This window comes from Nipponia nippon, unplaced genomic scaffold (assembly GCF_047370975.1).
Source record: "Nipponia nippon isolate SJK-2023a ecotype South Korea unplaced genomic scaffold, ASM4737097v1 scaffold_1, whole genome shotgun sequence".
NCBI classification, from domain to species: domain Eukaryota; kingdom Metazoa; phylum Chordata; class Aves; order Pelecaniformes; family Threskiornithidae; genus Nipponia; species Nipponia nippon.
Genome location: NW_028262290.1, coordinates 165,914,753 through 165,929,915, shown reverse-complemented (window position 1 = coordinate 165,929,915; position 15,163 = coordinate 165,914,753).

Below are 15,163 nucleotides of genomic sequence, written 5' to 3'. Positions count from 1 at the left end.
TGTGCCTGGGTTATGGCACTAGAATCCTTTCCTTTCCTTTCCTTTCCTTTCCTTTCCTTTCCTTTCCTTTCCTTTCCTTTCCTTTCCTTTCCTTTCCTTTCCTTTCCTTTCCTTTCCTTTCCTTTCCTTTCCTTTCCTTTCCTTTCCTTTCCTTTCCTTTCCTTTCCTTTCCTTTCCTTTCCTTTCCTTTCCTTTCCTTTCCTTTCCTTTCCTTTCCTTTCCTTTCCTTTCCTTTCCTTTCCTTTCCTTTCCTTTCCTTTCCTTTCCTTTCCTTTCCTTTCCTTTCCTTTCCTTTCCTTTCCTTTCCTTTCCTTTCCTTTCCTTTCCTTTCCTTTCCTTTCCTTTCCTTTCCTTTCCTTTCCTTTCCTTTCCTTTCCTTTCCTTTCCTTTCCTTTCCTTTCCTTTCCTTTCCTTTCCTTTCCTTTCCTTTCCTTTCCTTTCCTTTCCTTTCCTTTCCTTTCCTTTCCTTTCCTTTCCTTTCCTTTCCTTTCCTTTCCTTTCCTTTCCTTTCCTTTCCTTTCCTTTCCTTTCCTTTCCTTTCCTTTCCTTTCCTTTCCTTTCCTTTCCTTTCCTTTCCTTTCCTTTCCTTTCCTTTCCTTTCCTTTCCTTTCCTTTCCTTTCCTTTCCTTTCCTTTCCTTTCCTTTCCTTTCCTTTCCTTTCCTTTCCTTTCCTTTCCTTTCCTTTCCTTTCCTTTCCTTTCCTTTCCTTTCCTTTCCTTTCCTTTCCTTTCCTTTCCTTTCCTTTCCTTTCCTTTCCTTTCCTTTCCTTTCCTTTCCTTTCCTTTCCTTTCCTTTCCTTTCCTTTCCTTTCCTTTCCTTTCCTTTCCTTTCCTTTCCTTTCCTTTCCTTTCCTTTCCTTTCCTTTCCTTTCCTTTCCTTTCCTTTCCTTTCCTTTCCTTTCCTTTCCTTTCCTTTCCTTTCCTTTCCTTTCCTTTCCTTTCCTTTCCTTTCCTTTCCTTTCCTTTCCTTTCCTTTCCTTTCCTTTCCTTTCCTTTCCTTTCCTTTCCTTTTCCTTTCCTTTCCTTTCCTTTCCTTTCCTTTCCTTTCCTTTCCTTTCCTTTCCTTTCCTTTCCTTTCCTTTCCTTTCCTTTCCTTTCCTTTCCTTTCCTTTCCTTTCCTTTCCTTTCCTTTCCTTTCCTTTCCTTTCCTTTCCTTTCCTTTCCTTTCCTTTCCTTTCCTTTCCTTTCCTTTCCTTTCCTTTCCTTTCCTTTCCTTTCCTTTCCTTTCCTTTCCTTTCCTTTCCTTTCCTTTCCTTTCCTTTCCTTTCCTTACCTTTCCTTTCCGTTCCTTTCGTTTCCTTTCCTTTCCTTTCCTTTCCTTTCCTTTCCTTTCCTTTCCTTTCCTTCCCTTTGCTTTCCTTTCCCTTTTTCTTTTCTTCTACCTCTTTTTTTTTCCTCCTGAGTCTAGCTTAGTGAGTAAGAGAAGACCTCTGTTCTTTTTATGCTTTACAGAAGGAAAGGCATGCCTTCCCTTTGGCACCATGATAACTTTCACCCCATCCATCTCACATATGGCAGTTACCTCCCTCCTTAGGTGGAGGCAGGGCTTGAAACCATAGTTTAGTCTCCCATAATTCAAGTCCTTATCTTCTGCACCATCAAGAGGCTTTAATCTAGTTCACCCTAGGGTTTGTGAAAATGTTGGTTATTTCCTGAAAACTCTGATGCTGCCACTGCTCGCTACTGACCTTCCACGCAGATCAGGGTACTGATCTGTACTGAGTTGAGTACCAGCACCTCTGCTACTGCACAATATGGTTGTTCATTTTCCAGCTGCTTCAGAGGATGCTTTTAATCCCATCTCTTAAAGGACCTCAACTCAGCTCTGTTCAGCCACACAGCTCAATTTGTGATTTGCCACTCAGATTTCTTTCTTGGCGAAAAAGAGCAAGTACTAAGAAAATCCCCAGCTTAATCAAATAGTAAACTTGATATGAACTACTTCTTTCTATAGATGGATTTTTATTTCCTGAAAAACTCGTTCTTTTGCACGAATCATATGTTATGGCAGCCCATTAGGAAGCACAATTCTACCCTCTGTCTAGCCTGCATCCCCTCTTTGGCTGCCTTTCTTAACCTTGCATCAGTTCTGCCTTTTCCTACCCAGTTATTACTCTGTCACACTTTCAGGTTTCCAGGTACACGGAGTTAATTACATCAGACACTCTCAGACCTTCTGTCTCATTGACACAGATGCTCAGTATGTGTTAGACAGGTCACAGCATTTTTGTGTTGACCAGTATTGAACTCCCAGTTTTCTAGTCTTTCAAGCTTATGCAGACTTCCATCAACAGCTTTACCCTGGCTCAGCGAGATTTTGGACAGAAATGAACATGGCTTATTATTTTTGTTCCTCCAGACATTCAGGTTGAACAAGTGAAGCCAGTCAGGTGAGAAAGTTACCTTCAAGGTCTTGAGACATGAAGTACTTTTTCCAGGCATACGACAAGCTATTGAAGAGGCAACAGGGAGTGGTTATGGTGCCATTAAAACATGCTGATGCAGGTGGCTCACAGTTAGACTTGTTGATCTAACAAAGGGACTTTCTCTAGCCCCAGTTCATCATTCAGTCTCCTCTAGGGTAAATGAAGACTAATAGATTCCTTATGGAGGTTATTAATCTCATCTCATTGAATTTAAACAACTGTCCTGGGATGAACTGCCTCATGGATACAGCCCTGCTCATTACGATGGATGCTGAGATGCATAGCTTATACTAGGTGAGAACATGCAGATGTCTAGAATTAGGCTAGAATCCCTTTGGAAGGTGAAGTGTTAGGACTACCTGATCCAATAAAGCGATATTGTTTGCCTGGGTTTGACTGGCTTATGGGACAAATCCTGACCTCGTTCACAGCCTAAACAATCCCTTTTCAAGACAGTGGAGGTGCTTAGGATGGGAGTATGAAATTTAGCTGAATGTTCTCAGACTGTCATTCCAAGGATAAGGACAAACATCTCCCTGGACATTGCATAACTGGCATCTTTTTCTATGTGGAAGATGTATTTGGAAGAATTTATGGATTTTGTATATTTTTCTAGAGGAGTTACTGAAAACGCTATCTTCATAACGTCTGATGTGCCTTCATCTGGATTCTCTTCCTGTCTCAGCTTTCACACTGACTTTAAGCAAAATATGTCATCTACCTTTCTTCTCCATCCTTTTGCTTTTTGTGTCTTTTGAGACTGCAGGCTCTCTAGAACCACATGTTTTTTTTCCTGACAGCTGTATCAATCTACCTGCTACAGAGGTCACCATTCCTCTCCAGTGGCTGTGGAGAAGCCAGGGTCTGGCAGTCCTGGATAGAAATGGTGGGATTCATCTTACCTAACTTCAGTTATCTAAACATTAAGAGTCTGATATCAGGTATTTACTGGTACTCCTGATGCAGTCAATTGGAACAGATGGGCTTCATAGACTGATGGATCCCACCTGGTTCAGTCATGACAGCAGCACCCTCTGGATGTGTCTACTGCTGTTGATCAGCCATTAGTATAGCCTGTGGCCTGACATTAAGTAAAGTTATCCCACTGGCTGAATTGCTCTCTCGCCCTTAGGTGCCATAGTAGCCAAGTTGTGTGTAGGGCAGATGACCAGAATGTGGTCCTCGCAGCTTGCACATTGCCTGGCAGAATGGGTTCTGGTCTTTAGGGAACTAAAAAAGTAGTATTATTAATAGTCATAATACAAACATTAATATGCTTATCATCACTTTGAACCTACTACCAGGCTGTTTCTTGAGGTCAGCAAACTAACACATCTGGAAACAGCTCTGGGAACTGACTGGGGCCCTGCATGAGCTGTTTATTACATTAATGTTCATTGTTGGAAGCAATGAGACTTATGGAAAGGAAAAAGAATGCTTTGAATCTGTTCCCCTTTCCCTCTTCTTTCCACTTTCTCCCTCTTCTTTCCCCTTTCTCCCTCTCACACTGTTGCTGGACAAGATAAGAATAAGTGCAACAGTATGGAGTGTGGTTGGTGCAATAGGACTGCAAAAGGGAGTAACTGGGAAAAGGCACATCCTGGAACCATGGAGTTCTTTCATCCTGAAGCCCAGCTGGAGGGGCTCTGCTATACTTTGCCACTGGTGCACTTGATGGCTGTGTGAAATAAACTACCAGCTACCGTCATCTTTGGGAGGCTGTTGTAACCGCAGTAGAGGGGATGGCTCTGGGCTCGCAGGGGACTCTGTGGTCTGGCTGAGCCATCAAAGAGGGTGGTAATAGCCAGGCCTAGCTATCTGGGATTGCTGGGTAATGCAAAATGCCATTATTCATTTGGTTAGCTGCAAATGGCCTTTATTTACATTTCCACTTAGCTAGGTAGTTTCCTCAAGACTCCAAGAATTCAAGACGCAGACGTGTTATTAAGACATTTAAAACATCCCCATATTTAACAAAAACATCTGATGGGATTGAAAGCCTTTGGATTTTTTTTCTTACTCTTTCCTGTTCTTTTTTATTGAAGAGCAAAAACAAATAAAAGTCTAAAGCTCTTGGACAACTAGAAGTCTCTAAGAAAGGATTTTCTTCCAAGGGGCATGTAAGTTGCCTGTACAAATATATTTTTATTGTTATTTTTTTAAGAAAGTATTTTAAGTTTTGGATTTCAGGGGTCATTCTCTGGGAGGAAGCCAGAACTATGATGCTTGGTGAAATATACATCTGCAGGGCAAAGAGAAAGGATCTAGGGTGGGTTTTGTGGGTCGTTTTGGTTGACCTCCCTGTGTTTTTTATTGCTTTGGAGTTGGACAGATAGAGAAAAGAAAGCAACAGATTTGGAGAAAATGGGGCGTTGAATGCAGTTCATTCTGAGCAACCAGCACTGCTCCAGGCCAATGGGGAGCTCCGCTAATGATCCTACAGAACTTGAGAATGATGTGTATGGCTACACCACCACCAGCGATTTCCACACCACCAATCAATTTTTGACCTGCTCCTCAGGGTCCCAGGCCTTCATTGTCCAAAGCCTACAAGCCACTTGTACTGAATTATTTCCTGAGCTGCTGCAATTTTATAGATCCTGCCCAAATGTGAGATCAAAGGCTGCCAAGGTCTCCCCAGCCTCTCTGCACCCAAGGTAAGCAGATGCTGCTGTTTCTTTTCTGGCACTTGGTTCCCTGGCATCTGGGCAAGTCCTTCTGTATCGGCTTTGCACAGCGGAAGGTTAGTGAAATACAACCATGTCTTGCAGGAAAGACATCGAGGCAGGCTTACATGCACAAGGATTTATTTGCAGTTACACCTATACAAAAAGAGCATTAGATAAAGAAGTGGAAAACACTTTATTTTAAGTGTTTCTACTGATCCCCCTACCCATTCTAGGTGTTTAACTTCCTTTTTCAGCACCTGTGCACACTCCGACTGCTGCCTAGGCTGTGTTGATTGAGTCTCTGCAGCGTTCAGACAATGAAGTCTCCGCACAACTTGAACGAAAGCCCCAACAATTCCCCAAACTGAAGGATAGAGTTGCTGCAGAATGTGTCCAAAATAGAAGGCAAACCAGAAAAAACAAAACAAAATCTGAGCCTAAAACATTAAAATGAAACAACAGCCACCAAAAAATGCAGCCAGCAGCACAAAAAAGAAGCCATGCTGTGCCCTCACCAACTCCTACTCTGTAATTAAGTGAAAATGCTGAAGGTTTGGTGTTTTAAAAACTGTTCTCTGGTTTCCTCAGGAAAAAAAAAAAAGCCAAAAAAAAAGCCTTGTGTTCCTTTTCTGAGTAAACAGCAGAATTTCAGTGGATTAGTTCTCCCAGCTCAGCCAGGGCTGGAGGATGCTTTTCCTCTGTTATTTTTTCCCCTCTGTGACTTCTAATTTTGTCACCGGATTGCACGGTTCCTTGTGAGCCCAGAAACTCCTTGTGGCACACAAAAGGGATATTTCAGCTTTAGCTCATCTGGAGAAAAAGGCTTGGTGTGTTGCATGAGAAACCCATCAAATTTAAGTGGTGAGGAAGAAAGGGTTGTCCTTTAATCATTTCAGGGTTTTTGGTCCTGAGGCACTGCCTGTGCTGAGGAATTTTCCTATTCAACTGGATAAGAGTAAGGAAAAAGAAAAAAGAAATTTCTATAAAGAGTTATTAAGAACAACAAATGAACTTTTCCTCAGGAAAATGGGAGGGGAATGGCATTTTGTTTTATTTGTCAAAAACTCAAATACCAAAATACTCTGACCAAGAACCAAATGTGGCTACAGAGCCTGAAGGACACTGAAGCTTAGATGTTCCCAGTCTCCTCCATGGGCTGGACCCATGGCATAGACAGCATTTCCCATAATTCACTACAGTGAAACATGTAACTGAAAACAGCTGAATACTGGGAAACGTAGTTCAGCTTTGAGACTGGTCTGTTGAGGAAGCTAAGACAATTTTCCGTTGCCAGAAATGATTGTGTCAGCTTTTCTTCATAAAGATATGTTGATGTTTGGCCTGAATACTATTTTTTTTTTTTCATAAATTGAATGTCTGGGGGAAAAAAAAATCTAAATTTTGTGCTAAAGGCAGGAAGGCTACCTAAAAAGAGTATTGATAAAAGAATTTTCTTTTAATAAAAAGTGGAAAAGTCTGAGGACCTGCCCCTACTATTTTTAACTATTTTAACAATAATTTGTTTACCTTGTCCTAGAGCCACTAGTATGACAATCAGCTACTGTGGTTATTCTTTTAAAACCATGCAGACCAGTCTTGACTGCTCAAAATGTGAACATTTTCATTCTCTGTAGAAGATGGGAGAAAAGCATTAGGGTAGGGGAAGCGATTGTCTCTGAGTCTACATCCAGAGTCTGTTGTGAGCCACTGTCATGCATTGATGTCTTTATTGAAAAGCCCTAAGAAGGACTTAGCTGAGTAGAGGAGATGCAAAAAAGCCAGGAATGGAGAAAACTCAGGGGAGCCCCAGGCTGATTCAATCCCTTTTCCCATGACTGGAGATTTGATGCTCAGCAGTTGCTTACAAGCTAAAAGCTGGTCTGCATTTCCAGTCTCAACTCACTTTGGGATTATTTTGCATGGGTTTCAGCCACTTCAGTTTCAGGACGAGCACCCTGTAATAGTGAGCGATGCTTTGAGATCCTACACAATTACTTTGTGGAGAATAAGAATATCAGCTAGAGTCCCACAGGATTTTGAGAGAACAGGGACAGATCCATGGTTCCTCTTGCTATATGGAGGAGGGAGAGATGTAGCTGAAGCCCATGGGGCTTCCTGGTCTTTGCATGACCTTGCTGTATCAGACATTATGAAAGAGAAGAACAGCAGGAGAAACTGCATGTATGGGTTACTGTTTCTTTTACATAAAACATCTCTGTTCAGGTGAACCATCTCCATTCAGGTGGCTTACACAAAAGCCTTTAAAGATGTTCCTGGGCACCAAGGACATCTGCACAGAGCCATCAGATACGACATAATATCCTCTGGACCAGCAGCATGGAGACTGGGATAACACCCTCAAAATAGATAGACTGTGGGAAGGGAATGAGAGACATGAAGTGTCTTGCATAAAGAGTCACCCAGAAAGACACTAGCAGAGAGGAGAAGTCCCAAGGACCTTCCTGTTGACCTGGTGTGTCTCTAAAGAAGCATTCTGGATTTATACAGATGTCAGCAAGATAAGAATCCAGCTTCAAAGGCTCAGCATCTTGCTCCTCTGAGTCATATTTTACTTTAAAAACTGATTTTTTTTTTCAACAGCTGTGTCAATACATCAAAACAAGTCTGTTTCTCATGAACCCAACACCTGCTAGAGGATACTGAGAAACAAAAAGTGGAATGAGGAAAACTTTGCTTACATTTTGCAAGATATAGCAATATCCCATCAGTACATTGCAGAAGAATAAAGCTATAGCATCAATGAAAAAATACGTTTCTCCAATCAAACGTCAGAGACAATAGATAATGAAGAAAGCAGGGTGCAGTACAATGCTTGGCTTTGGCGTAACTGAATTGATACATATCCAAGTGGCGTAAATCCGATTAGCTTATATGTGCCAAACAGTCATCAAGTTCAAATCTAGTGTTCTTTTCTCTTGGTTTTTTTTTCTTTCTTTTTACTTTAAAAATAGTGAAAACAGCAAATTTATTTCAAAGCAGTTTATGTCCCTTGTGATACTAGTAACTGAAATATCTATTAAAATCCACTCAGAGCACGAGAGATATAGGGTGGAACTGACTAGAAGTGAGAGCTGTTTTCATTGTCAGCTTTGGGAAAACGTTAGAAATATCAGAAAAAAGGGACAACTGCATAATTGAATGACGGCTGGAAATTTCCTTATAGAAAAAGTCTATAAAAAGAACAATTTTATCATTAAAAATTTCAGTTGTTTTATACTATTCCACCTTTTAAAAATTGACTCTGCTTTTATTCCCCAAGAAAATCATCATGAATATATGTGTGTATCTGTAGATGAATAAGGGTGTATATGTATATACATAGATAAATAGACATGATATGTCTGTGACAGGACCAGCATATCATAATATCATAGAATGTCCTGAGTTGGAAGGGACCCACAAGGATCATCGAGTCCAACTCCTGTCCCTGCATAGGACACCCCCAAAATTCACACCATGTGGCTGAGGGCGTTGTCCAAATGCTTCTTAAATATTGTCAGGCTTGGCACCGTGACTGCCTCCCGGGGCAGCCTGTTCCAGTGCTCCACCACCCTCTGGGTGAAGAACCTTTTCCTAACGTCCTAACTCTCCCCTGCCATATCTTCCTGCTGTTCCCTCGGATTCTACCCTTGGTTGCCAGGGAGAAGAGATCAGTGCCTGCCCTCCTCCTTCCCTTGTGAGGAAGCTGTAGACTGTGATGAGGTCTCCCCTCAGTCTCCTCTTCTCCAGGCTGAACAGACCAATGCCTTCAGCCACTCCCCGTACGGCTTCCCCTCTAAACCCTTCCCCATCTTCGTGGCTCTCCTCTGGACACTCTCCAGTAGCATCATGCAGAGTAGAGTGGGACAATCCCCTCCCTCGTCCAGCTGGCAATACAGTGTGTGATGCACCCCAGGACACGGTTTGCCCTCCTGGCTGCCAGGGCTCACTGTTGGCTCATGTTCAACTTGCCGTCGACCAGAACTCCCCGATCCCTCTCCGCAGGGTTGCTCTCCAGCCTCTTGTTCCCCAGTCTGTAGGTACATCCAGGGTTGCCCTGTCCCAGGTGCAGAATCTGGCACTTGCCCTTGTTAAACTCCATATGGCTGGTGATTTCCCAGCTCTCTCATTTGTCCAGATCCCTCTGCAGGGCCTCTCTGCCCTCCAGAGTGTCCATGGCTCCTCCCAATTTTGTGTTATTGGCAAACTTAGATAGCAAACCTTCATGTCCTGCATCCAAGTCATTTATGAAGACATTAAAGAGGACTAGCTCTAAGTTGGATCCCTGTGGAACCCTGCTAGTGACTGGTCGCCAGCCCGATGTAACCCCATTTACCCCATTTAACCCTTTGAGCCTGACCCGTCACCCATTTGCTCACCAATGGCATTATGTGTTTATCCAGCTGGATGCTGGACATTTTGTCCAGGAGGATACTGTGAGAGACAGTATTGAAAGCTTTACTGAAATCCAAAAAGATTACATCGACTGGCTTCCCTTGGTCAACTGGGTGAGTAACCCTGTCACAGAAAGAAATTATGCCCTTAGATACCCAGAGATACATAGTTATGTACATGTGTGTAAATACAAGTGTTCATCCATCTATGTGCCCATGTATACAGAGAGTTTTAGTTCAATGAACTCCAGGCACATTCTCATCCTGATAAGAAGCAATATAAAACATATATTGTAAGACTAGATGTACTATAAGGACCAGGGTAAATCAGTACAGTATCACTTGAGCAAATATGGTATAATTACTTTAACCACAAATTTGCATACAGAAGTAAATATGTACATGCACCAATCTGTACATGCTCTTATGCATCTGCCTATTTAAATACACAGGCATTACTGTGCATGTTGATATATATTTGCTAGGTGTGCTGACATGCGGATTTTTGTGCATGTTAAGATATTCCTTTTTGGCTGCAGGTCTTTGTGGATCTGCAAGACTGGACCAAATCCCCAGTCTAGCATCCATGTTCTCATGTAGGCCAACACCACATACTTCAAGTGCAGCTGGAAGAAGCTCTGCAATAGCTGGTGTGAGACAATCTGAGCCATGAATTAGACCCCTTCTAGGCTTGATAACAAGATCAAAATAAGGCATTGAAGAGACCTTCTGCCCTCTACTATCATGAGCATCCTATGGAAGGGGTCCCATTTTCCTCTCTCTTAAACAACTGTGGCTCCAGATATATCATTCTGGGACCGAGAAAGGCATTTAAGGAGTGTGCTGAATCAGATCAGACTTTTCTAACAAGAGGACATTGCATTAGAATCATAGAATCATAGAATCATAGAATCATTAAGATTGGGAAGGACCTCTGAGATCATTGAGTCCAACCATTAACCTAACTGCCTGGTCCACCTCTAAACCATGTCCCTAAGCACCACATCCACACGGTTTTTGAATACTTCCAGTGACTGTGATTGCACCCCTGCCCTGGGCAGTCTGGTCCAATGCCTGACCACTCTCTCCATGAAGAAATTTTTCCTAATATCTAATCTAAGTCTCCCCTGGCACAACTTGAGGCTGTTTCCTCTCATCCTGTTGCCAACCTCCTTTCAGGTAGTTGTAGAGAGCGATAAAGTCTCCCCTCAGCCTCCTCTTCTTCAAACTAAACATCCCCAGCTCCCTCAGCTGCTCCTCACCAGACTTGTGCTCCAGACCCTTCCCCAGCCTCGTTGCTGTTCTTTGGACACTCTCTGGCACCTCAGTGTCCTTGTAGTGAGGGGCCCAAAACTGAACATGGTATTCAAGCTGCGGCCTCACCAGTGCCAAGTACTTACTGGGTCTTGGAAGTGCAAGAGAGGTCAGGCTTCTTGTTGAAAGCTGGTGGGAAATAACTAATGTTCCAAAGTGCAACTTGCACTTGTAGAAGCCACTTCTTTCCCGTATCTCTCTTTCTCTTTTAGTGGAACTGAGCACACACATACGGTCCATCTGCTTCAACTCTGCAGAGCTGGCAGAGCTGCACCCTTATCTTTTGCATCAGCATCCCAGAGCTTTTATTGCTGACAAAAGAGAAATATTTACGCAAGAAGGCTGTGGGAACACAGCATTCTCACTGGCACGTTCTCCCATGCCTTGTTTTCAGTCACAAATAAATAACAGCATGGACAGCTTATCTGTATTGTGCAGGCAATGGCTAAAAACATAAAGCTCTCTGGTTCAAGACGGTCAGACCCTGGGCTGCTAATCATAGCTGACATAGCGAAATGGAGAATCTATTCCAATAAACTTGTTATGTACCCAGATCCCAGACCCCAGCTTTAAGTCCTGGTCCTGGGCAAAGAATGTGAATAGTGAATTGCTTAGCAGCTGGCATTAATTGGTAAGCAGAGTTAAGTGTTGTTATGTTATTTTGGACCGACTGTGATTGCAGCCCTAAAAACACAGATTTTATTTTCCTTCTTGACCTGAATTAATAAGCCCTAAGCCTTATATTTAAATCATCATTTAAGGGTGTTTAATGAGACCTGATTTTTAGAAAGTTTTGAAAATCAGTCCTTAGAAAATTAAAAGCCTTTCAAGTGTCGCCAATCTGAATGTCAACAAGAAAGAATAAGTAATCACTTTGGAAAATCTGTCTGAAGTCTTTCCTCCTCTGCTATCAATGGGTGGGTTGTGGTTTCTGACAATCTATTTGTTATACTAAGTTTACTCTGTAGAGTCATTACAGTCTCTTGAAATTTGACTCCTGCTGCTGCTGTGGTTGTTAAATAAACCATGAAAAACTATTCTTGTTTTCTTTATTGCATGAGCTTATGGATTTGTCCTCAGCGAACACTTGGGGATGCAGATTTAAGCCTGGAGTCAAGGAATAATCATAGATTCTGGTGTCTGTGGAGAGAATCACTTGAGTACTCACTCCAATGTCCTTTCTAGATTACTAGAAACAGTGGGTGAGTTTCATAGTATTCCTTGATAATTTTTTAAAAAAATTATATTTTGTTTCTTTTCACTGGTCTTTGTATCAGAGTTATTGTAGTTAAGGAGCTTCTTACTATTTGAACATAACAGAGAGCTTAGATTTGTAATGAAATTGATGTTGGGATCATCACAGCTTGCCATTCCTATGATACATTTGAACTCAGGACATGTCTATACCATGAATATATAACTAAACGAGCCATCTGTAAGTGTCTGAGCTCTGGAACTGGTCCAGAGATGCCTGTGCTGACTCCACAGTCAGCTGCATCACTCCTGAAGCAGTACAACCAACTGGTACAGCACGGCATGAATGGGGCCCCAGACTTCCAGGTCCAGCCAGTAGCTCGTTATCAAGGAACTCACATACAGCTTGGAGACATAGGATGAACTCTCTGTCCACCTTCTATAGCCTTTGTGAGTGTTTCAGCCAAACTATGAACACTATTGAATCTCCCCTGCTGCAAGGTTTCATTCAGTGGAGATGATCCAGCATGTGTTAGAAGAAGGGTTGAACACGGGTGCCATGCAACTGCGGTGTATTTTCTGTTATCTCCCTTTGTTTGTTTGTGAATTAATGTAGGAAAGGAATATTTTCTTGAACTCTGATTTCACTCCGCTTTCTGTTCAAACAGAATGGTCTCTGCCATTCTGGGAAAAATTTTGTTGTGCAAAGGGACATTCAGAGCGGACATGCCCTGTGTACTTGAGATTGGTGTGAGGAGGTTTTGTTGCCCTTGCACCCAGCAGACAGCAATGGCAGTAAGCCCAGAGCGAAGCAGCTGCACCGCCCTCCTTGTACTGCACTATAAACATTTAAATATTTAGTGGAGGATTACAAAAGGTCTTCTCTGAAATGCCTGTCTCCATATTGAAAACACCTTTGTCTTCACCTTCAGCCTCATTAGGTCTTCTGCGTTCACCTGATTCAAGCCAACTAGTTAACAACTGGGTAAGAATACAGTAAACACATTTGCCTTAGTCTTCATCCTCGACCTCATTAATGATTGAGAAATCTCCATAAATTCCTTCTTGTCCAAAGTCTAGGAAGAGTGGAGCAGAACAAGGATGGAAAGGTCTGGCAATGGTTTAGTCACTGGGGCATCAACTGCTGCTGATGTGCTGAGCAGTGTTATCTCCGTGTTTTAGTGTCTTGCCTTAGATGTCATCCCTGTGCTCATCAAGGTAAAGACTGTGTCATGATCTTCTGTTGAGCTCATTTTAGCTAGACCAGATAATGTGTGGTTAAAAGGAGCCCTTTAAGGGCACTGAAGTGAATGGCCAAATGAGAACAAAACAGAAGCATTTTCTCCCAGTCTGATCGCCTAGGGCATCTTGGGAACCACCTAGGACAAGCGATGTGTTGTGGCAGGTCTTTTCCTCTCTGTGAAACTTCGTTAGGGATTCCTTAGGGACATGGAAGTGGTCCCTAAAGATTCTAGTCTGTATCAGTGAACCTCTAGCCCTGTCCCTCAGCTTTAGCATTTACAGAAGTCAGCTGTCCCTAATTCTGGAGGATCATACCTTGAAATGTGTAGAAAGCCAGAATGACATTGAAGAGAAAATTCACTCCTGAATAAATGATGGGGCTTTTTTCTGCTCCTTCCTTACATACAAACCACCTTTCTGATGCGAGTGATTCTGAACAATCACTTTATTCTACACTTTTTCTGCTTGAAGCAGTAATATGTAATCAAGCATAACTGGCATGGTATTAATGTGTAAGGCAGGAAACATTAACCTCCAGTGGCAGGCAGACAGCAAGAGTACAAATGCAGTTCAGTTTCCAGTCTGGGTTACCCGATTGCAATCACAGAGTGTTAAGGCTTTAATAAAACACAAACAAATATTGATGTAGCAAAATAGGGGCTAAGCCTTGCACATAACATGCCTTGATTATTCTGTAGTACAAATCATAACTCAGAGTTTATAGAAATTGTTCCTATCTGGAGAATCAATATAGTGGCTCTGCATCTCTCGGTCTTCTCTGCCTGATACAGGCATTAAATACTGCAAAGATTCTAAAAATTGTTTGATGCAAAGACAAAAATCAGGATGCCAAAAGAGGATGGGATGAGTCCTAGCGGATCATGTCTAAGGAACACTTGGTAGGTCCACATCCTGATTGTACAACTGGCATCTAGTGCAAACTTGGACACGGCTCTTCTTCCCGAATTTTTATTTCCTTTGGCAAGAACAAATCATTGATCTGGAATCTTTGATTAATTCAGGTCCAAGCCAAGGGAAATCCCTGTGTTAGACATACAGCCTATTGCTGTACAGAAGAGAATAAAGCAGTTGTAGCTTGCTTAAATCCACTTTTTAATGGATTATTCAACTTCTAGTGTTGTTCAGAGTGTTTTGATGCAAATTTCTGAGCTGGTATTTTGTGAGTAGTCATGTAAAACAATTGACTTTGTTCTTTTGTGCAAGATATTTCTTGTGTAGCTTAATTAGCACACTGCCTGGAATGAGTTTCCACTTTACTATTATGTGCTGTTAAAGCCACTGAAACCTTCAGGGTTTGTAATATTCCCCTTTGTTACACCACAGCCATTCAAAAAGTCATAAGCAGGGCTTCTCTATATTTACAAATATGTGCTGTAAAACAGATTTGTACAGGACAGATTTGAGCTTTCTGAGAAAATATCTTCAAATCCCATCTGAATAGCACAACTGGGCAGAAAAGAAGAAGGGAACAGCCAGGGAAAACCAAACTTAAAGTAGGTCTGGCTGTAAACAGCGATAACAGAAATTATAAGTAAACATAGCACTCAACTAGTTCTAACATTTGACCACTGATGCAAAAATCTATTTATTCCTGGGGTGGTTATCACTGCATGGTTTTGCACTGGCCTGATGTTGCTGTTTTTGTATGGTTGAAATGGAGTTTGCAGCCAGTCTGGAGGCCAGGAGCAAGAACCAGATCAATGAACTGGAGCTACTTCTTCCAGTAACCAAAACCAGTGACCCCAGTTTGTACCTTTACCTGCTCCTCGACAGTTTTATGGCAAAAGTAAAAATAGCTATAGCACACTGGAGAAGCTGTTGCTGCTGGTTATACTGAAATGCCATCTTCTACTCTTTTCCAGCCTGTTTAAGTGTGATTGACATCCATGATACTGCCAATACAC